The 18,920-nt window shown below is 52.5% G+C and overlaps 2 long non-coding RNA genes across 2 annotated transcripts; both read left to right on the top strand.

Moving 5' to 3' along the window:
• Window positions 1-457: 457 nt before the first annotated feature.
• LOC102149855 (uncharacterized) lies at window positions 458-5,466 on the top strand. Its single transcript, XR_011426611.1, has 4 exons — window positions 458-570; window positions 1,356-1,639; window positions 4,974-5,075; window positions 5,179-5,466. It is a non-coding gene; the product is annotated as an uncharacterized lncRNA (long non-coding RNA).
• A 206-nt stretch (window positions 5,467-5,672) lies between these two features.
• On the top strand, window positions 5,673-7,563 carry LOC138917929 (uncharacterized). The gene is made up of 3 exons (XR_011426612.1): window positions 5,673-5,805; window positions 6,170-6,261; window positions 7,196-7,563. It is a non-coding gene; the product is annotated as an uncharacterized lncRNA (long non-coding RNA).
• The last annotated feature ends 11,357 nt before the right edge of the window (window positions 7,564-18,920 follow it).

Raw genomic sequence — 18,920 nt, 5'->3', positions numbered from 1 at the left:
GGCGGGAGCGCGGGAGGGGCGGGGCCGGGGGCGCTCTGGGAGGGGCGCGACCGGGGGCGGGGCAGCAAGGCGAAGTCACTGGGGGAGGGGCGCTGCGGGGGTCGGGGACCAGAGCGAAGTCACTGGGGGAGGGGGCGCGACCGGGGGCGGGGCCAGGGGCGCGGTCCGGAGGGCCGAGGGCGCTCGGGCAGGAGCAGCGACCGGGGGCGGGGGACAGAGCGAAGTCACTTGGGGAGGGGGCCTGGCAGGGGCGCGGCGGAGGTCGAGGGGGCGAGGGCACTCGGGGAGGGGGCGCGGCCGGGGGCGGGGCCAGGGGCGGGGTCGGGGAGGGCAGAGGGCGCTCGGGGAGGGGGCGCGGCCGGGAGCTGGGGGCGGGGGACCGGCAGGACCTGCGGAGTGGGCGCGGCCGGAGGCCAGGGTCGGACCGGAGCTGCGGAGGGGGTGCGGCCGGGGGCGGGGGGCGGACTGGACCTGCGGAGGGGGTGCGACCGGGGCAGGGAGGCGAGGGCACTCGAGGAGGGGGCGCGGCTTGAGAGTGGAACCTGGGCCTGGCCGGTGGCGAGACCCGGGGTGAGAGCTGGGAGTAAGGGGCTGGCGGGGGTGGCCCAGGGCGGGGCCAGGGGGACCAAGGCACTGGGGGAGGGGGCGCAGGGGCAGGCACTGGGGAAGGGGGCGGGGCCGGGGATGGGGGTGTCGAACCCAGGCCTGGAGGAGGCGAGACCCGGGGCGAGAGCTGGGAGTGGGGGGCAGCCGGCGTCGGGGGCGACCCCGGACATGCGTGGGGTAAGGCACTGGTGGGGGCGCGGCCGGGGACGAGGGGTCGAACCCGGGTCTGGAGGGGCGCGAGACCCGGGGGCGAAAGCTGGGAGTGGGGGGCGGCCGGGCAGGGGGCGCGCAAACCCTGGGAGGTGGTGTGGGAGCGACAGCCGGGTGCCGGGTCCCTGGATGGGAGGGGGCGAGGGCCGTGGGGCCGGCGTGCTCTCCTCCCGCCTGCGGCCCGGCCCCCTCCACGCCCGCCGGCTCTCGCTCCCCGGCCCTCCGGTCCGCCGACTCCCGCCGCCCGGAAGAACTAACACCGGGGCTCCGACAGGCCTGGGGGGACCTCGGCGGGGCTTTCTGTTCGTTTCTGGAAAGCATTCCCGAGGCTGACGCTCACGGGCCTGCGTCCAAGACTTCGCGGCCTTGCCTCCCGGAGCTCACGGGGCGGTGGGCGACTTCACCTCTCCGAGCCTCCCCTTTCTCAGATGTCAGACTGGGGGAGGGACGGGGCGGTAAAAGTACTCCCCAGGATGGAATAGGTAACGAATGTGCCGCGCCTCAGAGGCCTCCTCATCCTGTTTCTGTCTCCCGCGCAGGTACAGAACCCAGACGGGACAGGAGGGCAGGGGCTGATCGTCCGAGAGCGGACAACCCTCCAGCCTTTCCGCGGAGGAGCGCAGTAGCGGGCAGCCGTGGGCCCTCGGGTTCTGCGGAGATGTGGCGCCTGAATGCTGAGCCTCGTCAAGAGCCCTCATCAAAAAAGTAATCGGTGGGCCGCTCCGGTGGCGCAGTGGTTAAGTTCCTAGGTTCTGCTTCTCAGCGGGTTCGTGGCCCCATCCCGGTGCGCACATGGCACTGCTTGGCATAAAGCCATGCTGTGGTAGGCATCCCACTATAAAGTAGAGGAAGATGGGTGTGGATGTTAGCTCAGGGCCAGTCTTCCTCAGCAAAAAGAGGAGGATTGGCAGTAGTTAGCTCAGGACTAATCTTCCTCAAAAAAAAAAAAGTAATTGGTTTGGGGAAAGAAGAATTTCAAGAAGAAGGAGACAGAGAAAGCATCCTTTCCCCACAAGGGAAAAAGCAAAGGAAATACCAATAGGTGCTGATCATGACTAATTGGAGGTTTTGGTCATTGGTTGGTAGAAAAGAAAGAAAACCTCATTAAGTTTAAGTTAACTAACCCCAAAGTAAGAGCAGGGAACACCCCAAAGCCGCCTACTGAGAGCCGGCCCTGTCGGGCATGCTTGCATTTTGCTTTGACTCAGTTTTCTCCTCTCCCTTCCCCACTTACTTAAAACCCACCCTTTCCAAAGCTGGACCACTCACGCGTCCTGGGTTTAGCTCACATGTCTTGATTTGACATTAACTTGAATCCAGACTGGATTGCAGAAAAACTGTTAAAATGAAATTTTGGCTAACCTTTCCCAACCATAGACTTGAAATTTTACTATTTTATCTCTTCAGGAGTAGGCATTAACAACTTTATGCCCAAGAAGATGGAATATACTTGGAATTCAAGTCCATATCCATTTGTTTTATTATCAAGAGACCAAGGAAGTATTTATAACTCCCCTTCCTTTTTTTTTTCTTTTTCTTTTTTTGATGTGCTGTCTTAAACATCCAGATGTAGGAGATGGGCCAAATACATTATTTGATGTCATTGGGGTGTTCTAAGTCCACAGATGTGTCTAGTTTGAAAGCTATTGATGTAAGTTTTCTCTTTAAGAAAACAAATTTCATCTTGAAACTCTTTAAGCCTGGGGAAAAAAAAAATCATTCAGAGGGAAAAGAAATTTTTCTTGAACTAATTTCAACTAAGTTTAATCATTTAAAGGAAAACATGTTTTACTTCTGCCTAAGTAGAGTCTAGTCATGTGACTCATAGGTTAAATATATCCACGGCTCCCTGTGTTCACCTCCCAGGGCAGCTGATTTTTCTGACTCCTCTTGGTTGCGATCCTGTTTCCTCAGACTCGTCTAGCTTACTCCGCTTCACTGACAGTAATGCCACAGGCTGTGTTCTTTCCACTGTGAGAGTGCGTTTAAAATCAGCTGCATTTGGAGACCTGGCTTCCATCAAATATGCTAAAAACCCAGGTTGATTTTATTAGACGCTTCCCATAATAAGCAAACACTCTAATCTTTCCCACATGGCCAAGGCCACTAAGAGCATCTGTAGACACAGACAAGAGTGTCTTTGTCCCAAAGGGCTGGCAAAGTGCCAGGAATATGGGGACGTTGAAAATGAGGCATCGTGGCAGCCACATCTCTCCAGCTAAAGGACTTCTTTATGCAGTGACTGCCATGGTAGCTGGTGAGGAGGGGTGGAAGATGAGGCCCGGCTGGGAGCTGTCTGCTTAACTCCTGGAAAATAAGCACTTCCTTGCAGTAAACGAATTAAACTTTGGGAGAGAGCTGCAGTTGTCGACGCTTTCAGCAGGAGATGTGTCCTGAGTGATGCTTTCCTTGGCAATAGGTCCAGCCTGGCAGCTGGACGTGACGCAGGTCCTCTCCTTACCATAGCCCAAGGACCACCCCCACTGTAGTGGGCTGCCAAACCCCACACCCCTTTCAAAGCCCAACTCAAGGGCCTTTCCTCAGGGACCCTCCAGATCTACCCTACCTGCTCAGAACCTCTGTCATTTTCCACCATTCCTGACACATCACTAGCTGTCAATAAGAGAGATATATTGTGTAGGAGCTGGTTATCACAAATATGCAGAAAGATAGTATTTATACTCAGATGAGAAATGAGACAGCATTTGAAACCTAGGCAGGCCATGCTTCTATTTTTAATGCTTAATCAGTAACTTGAGAGAGCCACAGGGCTATCAGTTGTTGCAGTATCTCATATAATCGTGTTGTCTTCTTGCAAAGTGTCCGAGCTTTTGCATTTGGTTTCATGGCTTCACCACTGAGAGGGGCGGGGAGAAATGTGTGGAAGAGTCAACACTATTCATTAAGGACAATTAATGAGCTACAGAACTCCTTTGCAATATTTACTCAGAAATAAGATATCTTAAGTCCTCAGAGTTGGCATGTCTACCTCAGGATTGATTTGACCCAGTCTATAAAATTATAAAAAAAATCTGATTATATGCAGTAAAACGTGTTTAAACAAAAGGTAGAAAGCGGGATTTATGCTACAGACTTTCCATGAGTTGACCAGTTCTCATTGCTTAACAAGACATCTACAGGCTTCTGGTTCAAAATGGCAGATCAGGCCTAGAGCTTGCTTCTCTTGTAACTTGAGACCCCACTGAAATTAAGATATTAAAGTTAAGGGGCCAGCCCCGTGGCCAAGCAGTTAAGTTCGCGCACTCTGCTTCAGGGGCCCAGGGTTTCACCTGTTCGGATCCTGGGCGTGGACCCAGCACCGCACATCAAGCCATGCTGAGGCGGTGTCCCATATAGCACAGCCAGAAGGATCTGCAACTAGAATGTACAACTGTGTGCTGGCGGGCTTTGGGGAGAAGAAGAAGAAGAAAAAACAAACACACAAAAAAATTGGCAACAGATGTTAGCTCAGGTGCCAATCTTAAAAAAAAAAAAGATATTGAAGTTAAAAAAAAAAAAGGAAGTTCGGAAAAGAAAAAGGGATGAGGAAGGAGTTCGAAAGGGGAAGGAAAGTCACACATGAGAGATTTCAACCCATTTCTGGAAGATGGAAAGCTGATAGTAGACAGCTGCCAGATGAAACAGGAAGAGAAACCACAGCCTCTAGTATGATGTGGGGGGCTGGAGAGGAGACGGGAGGTGGTCCTCCGAAAGGTGAGGCTCTGGGACTTGGTCAGCAGGTATGAAAGAAGGTGGGAGCGAGAAGCAGGGATACAAACCAGAGGACTGGTCGGAGGTCTTCATCTGGACAATGCGTCATCCCCCAGCCCACCCCGTCCATGTGTGAGGAAGAAGGAACGGGTTGCTGGTGGGCTGACTCTGCTGCTGTGTGAATAAGACTCTCCTTCGGCCGAGTTTCTACCTGGACTGGGGCGCTCCGGGTGGGGTGGGGTGCTTACTGGTGATCAGGAAGCTGGCCGCTCTAGAGTTGGGGTACTCTGTTTCAGGCGCCCATACCTGGCCCCCTGAGCTATGGGATGGCTCGTGTGGAAGGGCCATCCCTTCCCCAGGGGCTGTGGACAGGACAAGCCTCATGACTGTCCAGTACGGTATCCACACTGGCTGGCCTCAGTGAACCTGCTCCCTTCTCCTTGCAGATCCGCTCACAGACAGTCCTGGGCAGACTCACCATTCCACAAACATGCAGTTTTGGGTTGGGGATTTGAAGGCCATCAGAGCATACCCAGACTCCGGGCTACGTACGTTAGGGTTATTTGCCATCCTGAGGAAATTGTGCAGTGGTGGGGAGGGAGCAATGAGGCCAGTGCAAATGTGGCCATTAACACATCCTTTTTATCACAGATGTTAACATCTGCAACACCCCCGGCTAACAAGAGTGTGCAATGAACATGAAATGTCCAGCTTTAAGCTCAAACCCCCTCACCGTGAAGGGCAAGTCTGCAGTGTGGACACTGCCCTGTTCGTATGGTCACTGCTGCACAGAACCAGCCATGGTCCCAGAGAGCTGGGAAGATGCTCATGTTCCTGCTTCTCGCTGGAGACCTGAGGATTCGCCAGTGAATCAATCAGCTAAGGGAACAGAGGACTCCAGTGAAAACTCAGATTAAATATTAAGTCTCTTGGCTCGTTCACTCGTATATCTTTAACTTGTGGAGTGGAGTCGAGGTCCCCGCCTGCTCACAGGGGTTACCGATGAATGCCCACTCTGTTTGTACAAGTCCTTCAGCCAGGCAGCAGCATCTGTCCTCTGGAACATACCTGCCCTTCCCTGTGCAGTCAGCCACCACCCAGCGGGGGCTGCTGGCACTTCCTGAGAGGCTGCCGGGCTCTGCCCTGTTCCCTTTCCAGGCCTTCGCTCCAAAGGAGCCCCCTGACAGCCTTACAAGGCAGATATTACCTTCCTCCATTTTACAGATGGTAAAGCTGAGGCTCAGAAGAGCGGGGGACTTGCCCAAGGTCTCAAAGCTAGTAAGTAGCAGAGTTGGGACTCGAACCTGTCCGTCTAGTCTCCATGGTTTTTCATTATGTTAGCTATACCCAAATACCTGCGAAACCTAGCAGAATAGACAAGGCGAGCTCTGAGTATAAGGTACCCAGGACTACCATGTAGGGAGGGTGACCAGCCATTTCTGTTTCCCTGGGACTGAGGGTATACCCGGGTTGTGGGACTTTCTGCCAGATGAGTTGTTCGCCCTACATGTAGGGTTGTTCAGGGTGTTCACTGAACCAAAGTGGCCAATGACTTGTGAGCAAAAGTGAGTGTGTCGCTTCTGGACTAGAGCAATCAATTCTGCTGAAAGATCCCCTCACAGTCTCTTCCTCTCTGTCACAGTGACTGGTCATGGCAGCTCTACCAGCCAGGTTCCAGAGGGGGAGGTCCTGGAGCACATCCCCCGGCTCACTCGTGAAGGACATGTGGCCTAGGTGAGAACTAAATCTTTGCTGTCGTAGGCTAGTTCTGCTCGGAGCTGTTTCTTACTGTGGCATCATCTAGCCTGTCCTCAGTGACACTCCATGGTGTAGAAGTTTACGCTTGATTTGTGACCCACGTGGGGGCCTGGAGAGAAGCAGAGCAAGGTTTGCAGTTTTCAAAGACCACACTGGTCTATCTCACTGGGGGCTTTAAACATCAATCAGTTTAATGGTAGAATTAGCCTTAAATATATTCCTAGAAACTAAGGTTTTTTAAACTACGATTCTAATTTTTTTGGTAAAAGTTACTTTAACAGTAGTTGGATGGTTAATTTTATCTGTCAACTTGACTGAGCTTAGGGATGCCCAGCTCACTGGCAAATATCACGTCTGGGTGTGTCTCTGAGGGTGTTTCCCAAAGAGACTGGCATTTGACTTTCCTCAGTAGACTGAGGAAAGAAGGTGCCCTCGCCCAGGTGCTTGAGGGCCTGACCAGGACAGAAAGGCAGAGGAACGGGGGGTTCACTCTCTGCTGGGGCTAGGGCATCCATCTTCTCCTGCCCGTGAACCCCAGTGCCCCTCATTCTCAGGCCCTCGGACTCAGACTGACGGGCACTCCTGGCTCCCTGGGTCTGCAGCGCGCAGACGGCAGGCGGTGGGGCTTCTCAGCCTCTCCAACCGTGTGAGCCAGCTCCTACCATGAGCCTCACACAGCTCTCCATCTATCCTGCTGGTTCTGTTTCTCTGGAAAACCCCAACTAACACAGTAAGTCACATAAAACCTTGGAGTAATAAAAGAAGCAAATTTATTTTCCTTCCTGCATTTCTTAAAAAAGTTAACACTTGTACCTGGGGAAGCCTTGCGCTGTCTCAGCCACACTGCCAGCCCACGGTTCTGGGTAGTTTTGTGCTCTCCTAAGTCTGAAGTAAATCTACACACCAGCAGACCCCCTCTGGGCACCACGGTCCCAGAAGACGAGCGACCCAGTGAGGAAGGGAGCCGTGACAGCTGGAGGCGGGCTCTGCGAGGCAGGAGGCCACCGTCCTCCATCTGAAACTGCCGCCCAGACACACAAATCCGGCCTCCCAGCCCCAGAGGTTTGGTTTTTTCACTCATAATTTGGTCATCTGTGCTAAAATTGCAAATAATCACAATGGCATAATAACCTTACGACTTGGTGCGTGGTGTGTTTAAGAGAATGGATACTTGGACCTGAAAATGGAGTGTCTGGCTCAGGGGTCACCAACCTGCTGTAGCCAGCACCCAGATCCAGCTCCCACCTCCTTTTGTCAATAAAGCTTTATTGGAACACAGCCACGCGCCTGCTTGCTGCTGTCCCGGCTGACTCGACATCCCTCTGAAGAGTTGAGACGTTGCTTCAGAGACTCTTTGTCCTGCAAAGCCTGAAATATTGACCGTCTGGCCCTTTAGGGAAAGTGTGCCAATCACTGGTTTAGTTGAAAGCCCTCTGCGTTTCACCCATGAGTTCTGGGTGACGGCTTTATTCATGAAAGACAAGGAAGTTAATATTAACCACCTACGATTTTCAGTAACTCACTTCTGCCTTCCGACCTAACTCCACATTCTCTCCTGGGGCCTCGGGCAAGATCGTTGAGTTATGAAACCCAGTGTAAAAAAACTCTTGTAGGGGCCGGCCTGGTGGCGCAGCGGTTAAGTGCACATGTTCCGCTTTGGCGGCCCGGGGTTCGCCAGTCCGGATCCCGGGTGCGGACATGGCACCGCTTGGCACGCCATGCTGTGGTAGGCGTCCCACATATAAAGTAGAGGAAGATGGGCACGGATGTTAGCTTAGGGCCAGTCTTCCTCAGCAAAAAGAGGAGGATTGGCAGCAGTTAGCTCAGGGCTAAGCTTCCACAAAAAAAACAAAACAAAAATTCTCGTAGACAATCAGATTCCCAATTTTTAAATTCCTTCTTTTGTATCAACCAGAAATTAGTTCTGAAGGTCATTTTAGTTTTCTACTTCTTCTATGGTTTCTTTTTTCCTTACAGATAAAATGGCAGAAGCGTTCCCCTCCCCTTGTTCTTTCTCTTATTCAGACACAAATAAAATGGAAAAATCTTTTCCATTTCCAGTTTTGCAAGCATCATCATTAAGAATACATTGTTATTTTTAATCCACTTAAGAATCTTTATCCAAGTATGTTTTGATTACTTAAACTGAAAGCAAATTTACACCAAAAAGAAATCATCATAAAAGAAACTCAATCTGTTTGAACAAGTATACACCCCACATATACTCAGCTTCATTTAACTCTGCAAACAGGGGCCAGCCAGTGGCCCAGTGGTTAAGTGCACACGTTCCACTTCCCGGCAGCCCAGGGTTCGCGGGTTTGGATCTCGGTGCGGACATGGCACCGCTTGGCAAGTCATGCTGTGATAGGCGTCCCACATATAAAGTAGAGGAAGATGGGCACAGATGTTAGCTCAGGGCCAGTCTTCCTCAGCAAAAAGAGGAGGATTGGAAGCAGTTAGCTCAGGGCTAATCTTCCTCAAAAAAAAGAGAAAAAACCCTCTGCAAACACTTGTAAATATACAAATAAGTGATCCATAATCCGAGCCCTCGAGGAGCCTGGGGGCCAGTGGGAGAGACAGCTGTGTCAAATAAAATAGAGAAACATGAGATAACGTACAGAGAGGAAGGATTATTAACTCGGGTTAATAGCTCTGGGAGATATCAACAAAGCATCACGGAGAGAACCCCAGAGCTGGGTTTTCTAAGAGGAGGAGAGGCTGGAGCCGCAGTGTGGAAGGCCCGGCGTCCGTGCTCCATGCCCGGGGGTCGGGCGTAGAAATGAGAGCAGGGCCTCACCTCCCAGTGCCTCATGGCTACCTAGCTTACTGCTGTCAGGGGGAAACTGCACTGGGAATTTAAAAAAATCCTGCGTTTGGAATGAAACGAAATCCTAAAGTAAAGGAAGGCTTCTCCCGGCCCCAGCCCACTCCCGTTCCCAGAGCCAACGTCATTCTGTCACTTGCAGCAGGGCCTGTGCATGACAGCCACAGCGAGGATGAGCACACAGCAAAACACCCGGCCTGGAGCCGCTGCAAGGAGCCCTGGGTGGCGCATGCTCAGAACAGAGTCCTGAAGAAGGGAAATTGACTCGCTCACGATCCCGCCGCAAGGATTTGAGAGCTATCATTGACAGTTACGGTGTCCTGGGTGGTTCTGACCATTTAACCCTCAACAGTATTATGGGGTAGATTCTGTGGTCCTGCATTTGACAGGCAAGGCACTGAAACTCAGAAAGCCCAAGACCCTTGCCCACAGTCACACAGCTAATTGGTGCTGGAGCCGGGGTGGTCTTGCCGCAGAGTCCATGCTCCTCTAACACCCATCCTAATGCTGAAGCCAGGTATCCTGGTCCCTGGCCAATAACCTTCCATCATCAACAAGCAGCTTGCAGCCCCCCACCCCCACCCCCCACCCCCGCCGCCAACTAGTGGACCACTTGTACAAACGGCTTTGGTGGCACTTATAAAGAGTGTGCCCCTGTCCTCTGAGGAGCCTCTCTCCCAGATCAGGGCTGTGTCAGCATCTTCCACTCCCTAAGAAGACAGTGGTGCATCTTTCAGTTTGCGTAGCCTGGCGCCAGTGTGCTCACCTCCAGTGGCCAACTGGAGGAGAGATTTGTTTGAATATGCGTGTGGGGCCTTCAGCATCATGACGTCACGCATCTCTAAGTCTCTCTATTACGTCTCTAAGCCCAAATAAGATCTAAACATCCACGCCCTGAAAGCCAACTTTGGTTGCCATGGTAACTGGGCCATGGGGCCCTTCCTGACCTGAACCATCCCAGCAATACCAGCATGGTCTTAGCTCCAAACCACCCTGCGGCAGGTGGCTCAGGTGCCTCTGGCTGCAGCTGCGGGACTCTGGGGGGGGGGGGGGTGGGGCAGGGAGGGGCAGAGGGGGCTCCCCTTCCAGGCTGCAGCGTTCTTCAGCCCCAGGAGCAAATTGCCGTGTCAGGACTTTGATCCTGATGGAACTCAGGTGGGCCCCACCCTTTCCGCAGCCGTCTGTGTTTTGTGGGGGAAACAGGCATTGCCAGGGGGTTGTCTTCCTGCCCCCCACACCCAGCTCTGTAGATCCGAAGTGGCCGTGGTGACCAGGGACGGGCAGTCCCGGAGGCTGAGAGCTGCAGTGAGCTGGGGACAGGGTGGTGGCCCAGGCCGGGCTCCTCTCTTGGCGCTGGTTCCCTGGGCGGGTGGCCAGGACTCCCCCCTCCCCTAGACTCTTGCCCAGACCTGGGGCCCAAGGAAAAAGGAGAGAGCTGCCAGGCAGTTGCCAAGGAGACAAGAAACCGTCTCAGATTGGAGGAGACTAAGGAGACGTGACAACAAAACACAGGGAGGGATCCCGCATCACAGAAACGGCACGAGGGGGAAAACTCGGGAGTCTGAGCGAAGTCTGCAGGTTAGTTAATCGCAGCGCACCAGAGCGAGTGTCTCATTTGGTAATTGCACTGTGGTTATGGCTATGGCAACAGCAGGGGGCGCTGCGTGAGCTATGGAGACTCCATACCATCTTGGCAACTCTTCCACAAGTCTAAAAGGGTTTCAAAAATCGTGGGTTTTTCCTCATGAAAATAAAAGGAGGTATTGGCTCTCATATCTTGGTACATTGTAAAATAATTTTGTCATACTGCCTTCTTTCTTTGCCCTTCCCACTGTCCCACTCTGGCACAGGCATGTCACCCAGACCCCAGGCAAAGGTCCACAGAGCCCATGGAGAAAGAGAGAAAAGAGCAGCTGACCACTTCTTAGTACTACGGCATTGTTCTGAAGTCTTTATTATTCCAGTTACTCAGGCCACCAACCTTGGGGTCATCCTTGACTCCTCCTCTCTCGCCCACATCCCACCTTCACAACATCAGCAGCTCCCTTAGTTCTGCCTTTGGATTACATCTCTAGAATCTGGCCCCTTCTGACCACCTCCATCGGCCTCTCTCATTCCTCTCCAGCCTCCTTGGTCTCCTTGCCCATCTTCAACCATGCCGGACACATATGCACCTCAGGGCCTTTGCACTGACTGTGTCTGCGTCACTCTTCCAGAAAGCTGCATAGCTCACACGCGTCCACATCTCTCACCACCCTCCATCTCCACTCCCATTTCATCTTTGCAAGGAGGCCTATTGTGAATTAAATCCCCCTTCCCACATTTCAGATCCTCTTTATCTCGATCTATTTTTTTTTCCATAGCCCTTTCTCCTTCTCACATACCATTTAATATACTTATTATGTTTTTTGCTTGTTTCTGTTTGCCTCCTGCTAAAATATAAGCTCCCAGGGGCAGGGATTTTTTCTGTATTGCTCCCTGCTTCGACCCCAGCACCTACACAAGAACGTGGCTGTCGGTCAGTATCCGTTGAGTCAGTGGTTAGTGTGACAGAAGGTGTGTGAGAGCCGCTCGTTCTCTCCAGGGACGAGCATGGGCGAACCATCCACCGGGCTGAGCTGTGGTGGGTCTTGCTCTAGAGCACAGCTATGTCTGGCCACATGCACGCCGTCCTGCAGTGCCAACACAGAAACGGGGTCTCTTGTCAACGGCTAGCTGTATGGAGCGGTGGCACTTTGGAAATGAGGCACTCAGATTGAGTCCAGTCTCCACCACGTGTGTGGCTTCGGATAGATGACCCAGTCTCACTGTGCCTCAGTTTCCTCATCCATCAAATGGGGATTAATAATCCCTGCCGCGTTGGGTCGTTGTGAGAAGTGAATAAAACTGAATGTGGTGACGCACGTCAAGCCATCAGCAGGTAACCAGCACTCCGAGAAGGTGAGCTGAAAATGCTCCTGTAAAAGGCGACTGTTAAAAATTCAAAATGCATTTTTCCAGACAATTAATGGAAAAGACTAATTATTCCCTAGAGCTCATGAGAAAAGTTTGGCAGCTGAACTGAGAACGCATGAGCAGCTAAAGGCTGGTGTCGGTTCAGCAAACGTTTATCGAGAACCCACCGCAGGCCGGCCCTGTGCTGGTGACGGGTGGGACTGGCTTCGTGAGCGCTCACAGCTTCACGTCACCTTCTGGCTCTGAACTCTTCAACAGGATCGGAAACCAGAGTCGCACAGAGCTCAGACGACACTTGGAGACGACGCAGTCTGAACGCCATCCTCTCAGAGGAGCAAGCTGAGGCCTGGGGAGGCTCCAAATATTTGCCCAGGTCCCGCGGCTGGTGCGTGCCATCCGCCTCGTGCCCTCCTGGAAGCCCTGCCGTGGGGACTGACGAGGTACTGGGCGCAGCACCCTCGCCAGGCGGCTGTTAGATTGACTGCACGGCTTCCCAGGGTCACAGCAGCCAGTGGAGAAGAGAGGAATCCAACCCAGGTCCGCCTGCTTCCCAAATCCGTGCTCTTTCGATGCTCAGCTTGGCCGTATCAATAACCGACTGTTCTATGAAATAAAAATGCCTCCGTTGTAAGAAAAACGTGGCCTGGTGTCTTCTACACAAGGAGCAGCCGTGGCGCTGCCCTCGGCCTCCACGTGTGAGGCCTGAGCTCCCCTCTCCAGCGTCTCTTTCTTGCTGTCCCGTTTCATGTGACAGTTTCTCTCGGTTCCTGGAGAGCTGGTCCCGGGAGGTTTCCTTCAGCCGCGCTGCGGGCCTTGAGGAAAAGAACGTGTTAACGACGCAAAGGCCGAGGGCGCCCCCTGGTGGCCGTCAGTGGTACACATTTTCCAGGACCACGATCCCAGTTCACCTGCGCCGGCGCTCCCAGGACCTCTATATGGGGGCTGAGCGGCAGCCCTCCGCCCTTAAGTTGGCGACATGAGAGTGGTTATGGGATTTGACCGATGCTCTGTGGAAAGCGCACTATTTGATTAGAGTTTTATATTTATTTGAGGAGGACTTAGGGGACATGCCCCATCCCCCCACCCCGCAATACTCCACACCGTCACTGCCTCCTTCTTCATCGTCACTTAACTAAATCTAATATTTATCAGGTCCCACCATGTGCAAGGCACTGTGCTCAGGGCTGTAGGAAATGCAGGGAGGTTAATAAGATCTTTATGTCCACCCACAACGCTGAAAACGCATGTTGTTCCGCTCATGTCACGTGCCGAGTGTGTGCTGCTACTGTTTGAAGGCGACAACAGTTAGCGACCCCACCCAGGAGAGAGTGCAAACACTCCACAGGGTATGTGCTCCACAGACGTCAGCGACCGTCTTCGTCACCACTGGTCAAGGATAACTGGACTCTCTGAAGGTCCCAGAGCGGGAGATGGGGCTTCCAGTAGAAAAGGGTACATAAGTACATATATACATACATATATATTTGCTTTGGTTCAAATGCTTCTCTCTTAATGCATCTGCGGTGCCGGAAAAAAGAAGTTGAGCTTGAATGGTTCCTCCCTCTTCCCGGAAAGGCCAGCAGGAGTGGAGTGGGGTCTTCCTTCCCACACCTCCTCCGACAGCTGAGGAAGACCCAGAGGGTGAAGGCCAGGTGGTGCCCAGGAGTCCGGGCCACAGGCCACCTGCTCCAGCTCTAGTCTCCGTCAGCGAGGCTAACAGGGTTCTTTCCCGCAGGAGTCTCAGGCCTTCGATCTGCTAACGTGACCTCCAGGAGGGAAACAAGGGTTCCCAGAACCTTTGTTAAGGAGCATCTCTCAGGCACAAGTGTTCAGAGGGAAACAGAGTCCCCATGACCTTGCGGGGACCCTGTGCAGCCAACCAGGCTGGCAGTGGTCCTCGGTGCTTCTGAAAGCCACCCTGAAGAGCCATTCCCAGAGGCTCCGGAGCAGCGTCTCAGACAAAATCTATTCGGGGTCTTGGTCCTATGTTTGCAGAGCCAGAGGTGGCCAGGGGTCTTCCCACAAGCAGGACAGACTGTCCTGGTGCACTGTGAGTGGGCCTCCTCTTCCTTTGTCACGCAGCTCGGACAGTCAGCTGAACTCTCAGGGCCTTGGGGTCACTAAACGCAACAGTGATGTGACCACAGGCAGACGGGTCCACATGCTTCCTTCGATGAAAAGCTCCCAACAAGCTGCTGGAAATAGAAGCGTCAAAGCCACCAGCGCAGGGGGCCCAAGGACAAACAGCTACATCGGGTTTCTCAGCTGTTTTGCTTCCTGAGACCTGAGGAGTAGCCCGAGCACTGAAGCCAATGCTATTGCTCCTGCTCGTGGCCAGACGCGCATCTGGGGCATCCAAACAGTGACGCTGTGTCCGGAATTCCTAGAACCAGGGTCTGAAGGAAGAAAGGCAGCTGCTCTGATGGATGAAGGCGGTGGCGCTTGCCGAGCTCCCAGCACTAGTGAGACCCAGGCAGAGGAAGCTGGCTGCAGACCAGGCTCCTGCTCGCGATGCTTGTGGCCAGAGACGGCAAAGACTGCAGAGCGAATTACTTCAGGCTCCAAACACTGAGCATCGGGGCTAGGCTGAGGATGCAGAAGCCAGTAAGACCCAGGGCTCTCACGGACTAGAGGGGTGGCAGACCCATAAGCAGAGAATTGGAATGCCACCAAGGGGCTCTTGGCAGCCTCGTGGAAGAGGGGTGGGTTGCTCCAGGGGGTCGGTCAGGACTGAGTTGCCCCCAGCTATGGCTTACTTAAGCAGAAAATTAATTCATGGGAAGGAGACTGGAATTGGTAGGAAAATCGGAGAGCCTGGTTCCACAAACAAGCAGGAACTAAGGCAGGCTGGTCAAGAGTCCGCTGGAGGGTAAGGGGAGGACTAGAGCTGGTTCCCTAGAAACCTGCTGGAGCTGTGTGCTCAAGCACGGGAAGAGCGAGGAGGAAAGGAGAAGGCGTGAGCAAGAGCTTCCAGGCCAGAACTGCATGGCGAGCACAGGACAGGCAGGTTGCGATGTGGGAACAGAGGAGCTGTGGCCTCAGGGCAGGCTGGGCAGGCTGTGAGAGGCTCGGGGGCCCAGGGGAGGCTGTGTGGCGGGATTGGAAGCAGAGGGGAGGGGTTTCAACGAGATGGATCGCTCTGGTCCTGCGCAGTGGATGGAGTGGAGGAGGCCCGAGGGGACCCCAGGAAGCATTCCGGAAGCTCCTGCCACAGTCCCGGGCCTGACCAGGGCAGGGGGCCAGAGATGGAAAGACAGGAAGAGATTCAAATGTTGGAGAAGGGACATTAGCAAGACTTCCTGATGGATCCGAGGTTGACCAGATAACCCTTCAGACAAGTGATACAAAGCCCAGGGTATGTGGGGCCTGGCAAACGGAAGACAGGGCCGGCCTCAAGGCACTGCGATCCCAAAGAGAAAATGCTCTGTGCTCACCCCACAAAACAACCCTTGGGGCCCAGTAGGCTTTGTGGCAACTTTGAGTCAGGCCTCCCTGATCCCTGATTGTCCTTGTTGTCACTGTAGTAGACAGTCTTAGTTGTCTGTGAAATCTTCACACACACAGCAGGATGAAATCCTCAATATGCAAAATTGGAAAACACAGCGGGAACTCAGTACCTTAGGAAAAGCTCTCAGTGCCAGTTTGTGCCTCTGCTAAAAATGGCTCCCTAATAGCGGCACTGTTGCCCACCACTTCTCCCAGGAACACCAGTAACGCCCGGGTCATGCCCGTCAACACTGTTTCCCACCACGAGGAACTGAGTTTTGGGAGGGCGGGTGATTCCACATCTTGGGACAGGAAATAAGTCAGGATGAGCCTGGAACATCCTGTTGCCACCAGAAATCAAGAAGACCATCAAGGGGCTGGCCCTGTGGCATAGAGGTTAGGTTCAGCGTGCTCTGCTTCGGCGGCCCTGGTTTAAGGGTTTGGATCCTGGGCATGGACCCACACCACTCATCACCCATGCTGTGGTGGCATCCCACAAATAACGTGGAGGAAGATTGGCACAGATGTTAGCTCAGGGCTAATCTTCCTCAGCAGAAAAAACAACAACAAAAAAACCCATCAGGAGCTGGCCCGGTGGTGCAGCTGTTAAGTTCACACGTTCTGCTTCGGCAGCCTGGGATTCGCTGGTTCGGATCCTGGGTGCAGACATGGCACCGCTTGGCAAGCCATCCTGTGGCAGGCGTCCCACATAGAAAGTGGAGGAAGATGGGCACGAATGTTAGCTCAGGGCCAGTCTTCCTCAGCAAAAAGAGGAGGATTGGCGGCAGATGTTAGCTCAGGGCTAATCTTCCTCAAAAATAAATAAATAAAATAAAAATCTAGAAATTATAAAAAACAAAACAAAACAAACAAACAAACAAAACCATCAAACACATCTGGGGCAGTAAAGGAACCAAGGAATCAAAGACATCCCCACTGACCTAGCTGTGCATCAATACCAGTATTTATTACTTTCTTATTGACATATAATTACATATAATATTATATTAGTTTCAGGTGTACAACATAGTGATTCAACATATGTGTATATCGCAAAATGATCACCACAATAAATGTAGTTAACATCCATCACCTCACATAGTTACGATTTTTTTTCTTGTGATGAGAACTTTTAAGATCTGCTCTCTTAGCAACTTTCAGATATACGATGCAGTGTTATTTACTATAGTCACCGTGCTGCGCATTACATCCCCAGGACTTATGTATCTGGTAACGGGAAGTTTGCGCCTTTTGACCCCCTTTGCCCATTTCATTCCCCCACCCCCACCTCTGAGATCATATCCTATTTGTCTTTCTCTGTCTGACTTATTTCATTGAGGTTCATCCATGTTGTTGCAAATGGCAGGGTTTCCTTCTTTTTTATGGCTGAGTAGTATTTTTTTTTTTAAAGATTGGCACCTGAGCTAACAACTGTTGCCAATCTTTTTTTTTTTTCCTGCTTTATCTTCCCAAACCCCCCGTACATAGTTGTATATCGTAGTTGCAGGTCCCCCTAGTTGTGGGATGTGGGACGCCGCCTCAATGTGGCCTGACGAGTGGTGCCATGTCCCGGGATCTGAACCTTGGGCCGCCGCAGCGCAGCACGCGAACTTAACCACTCAGCCACGGAGCCGGCCCCCTGAGTAGTATTCATATATGTATATAATCACATTTTCTTTATCCTTTCATCCACCGATGGGCACTGAGGTTCTTTTCATGTCTTGGCTGTTGTAAATAATGCTGCAATGTCCGCGATGGTAGAGAGAGCTTTTCGATTTAGTATTTTCATTTCCTTCAGATAAATACCTAGAAGTGGAATTGCCGGAGCATGCGGCAGTTCTATTTTAACACCAATATTTATAACTTGCTAAAACAGGTCTGTGAGAGACCTTGAGTTCACTACAGTACTTAAAGGAGAAAGGATACAGAAAGTAGACAAAAAGACAGCAGTGTCACGGAAGATGGGATTATTTAACTTTACTGATTTTTAAAATATTAAGCTGGAGAGTGTAAAATGTGAGTAACTTGTTACTTCTTTTTTTTTTTGAGGAAGATTAGCCCTGAGCTAACACCTGTTGCCAATCATCCCCTTTTTGCTGAGGAAGACTGGCCCTGAGCTAACAACCGTGCCCATCTTCCTCTACTTTATACGTGGGATGCCTACCACAGCATGGCGTGACAAGCAGTGCTTTGTCTGCACCCGGGATCCAAACCGGTGAACCCCGGGCCACCGAAGCGGAACGTGTGAACTTAAGCGCTGCGCCACCAGGCCGGCCTGTTACTTCTATTAAGTATAGTTTTTAAAGCTCAGAAGTGCACTTGTTTCCATGCGTGGAAGTAGAGAGATGACCACAGGGAGCTGTGAACCAACCAAGCTGTCCCCAAAAGGCATAGGAGCTGAAGCCAGGGCAGGCAGGACTGAGCAGCACCCCTGAGCCCACAGAACAACCGAGGGGAGTGGAGGCCGCCGTCAGCACCGAGCAGGAAAAGGCCCCACGTTGGTTCATGGGGGTGGATCAGCCAAATGTCCTAAAGGAGAAGCCTTTAGTTGACCCTACAGTTTCAATAAGGTAAAGCCGTGGTCTGCCTCTGAGAGGACGATGTGGGTTAGTGGGCCCAGAGAAACCTGAAGAAGACAGCTCTCTGCAAAGAGTCTGCAGCCACATCTGGGCTGGACGTCCGCGGCCCAGCTCAGGTCTGCGCCGCTGTGAGAAGAAACTGCTCCCACGCCTGGGTTGTGGTTCAACCAGTGTTCATTCAGCATCTGTCCCTGGCCTCCTCTGAGGAAAGGCTTTTTCTAATTTTGGTTTTGTAAGATTATTTTATTTTATTATTCTTTTAAAGATTGGCACCTGAGCTAACAACTGTTGCCAATCTTCTTTTTTTTTTTTTTTCCTGCTTTATCTCCCCAAATCCCCCCTGGTACGTGATTGTAAATCTTAGTTGCAGGTCCTTCTAGTTGTGGGATGTGGGACACCACCTCAACGTGGCCTGAGGAGCAGTGCCATGTCCGCGCCCAGGATCCAAACCCTGGGCCACTGCAGCGGAGCGTGCAAACTTAACCACTCGGCCACGGAGCCGGCCCCCGGTTTTGTAAGATTATTGTAACCCTGGGAAGGTATCTAAATAGGTATAGAAGTTAGTGAAGAAATTAGTTACAACCCAGGGATCATCAGTCAGGGCCCTGGCAGAAGAGAACTGGCTCACTCAAGTGGGTTAATCTGAGAAGAGTTTAATGAAGGAACTCCTTCTGTGCAGGTGGAGCGAAACCATAAGGGTGGGGTGTAGCCCAGGACTGGAACAGTGGGGGGCCATTCCACCTGCAGCTGAAGAAGGAGAGAGCAGTTACCCCCAGACCCAGAGAGTCTGG

Source organism: Equus caballus, chromosome 15, assembly GCF_041296265.1.
Source record: "Equus caballus isolate H_3958 breed thoroughbred chromosome 15, TB-T2T, whole genome shotgun sequence".
NCBI lineage: Eukaryota > Metazoa > Chordata > Mammalia > Perissodactyla > Equidae > Equus > Equus caballus.
This window is presented reverse-complemented; position numbering and strand designations above follow the sequence as displayed.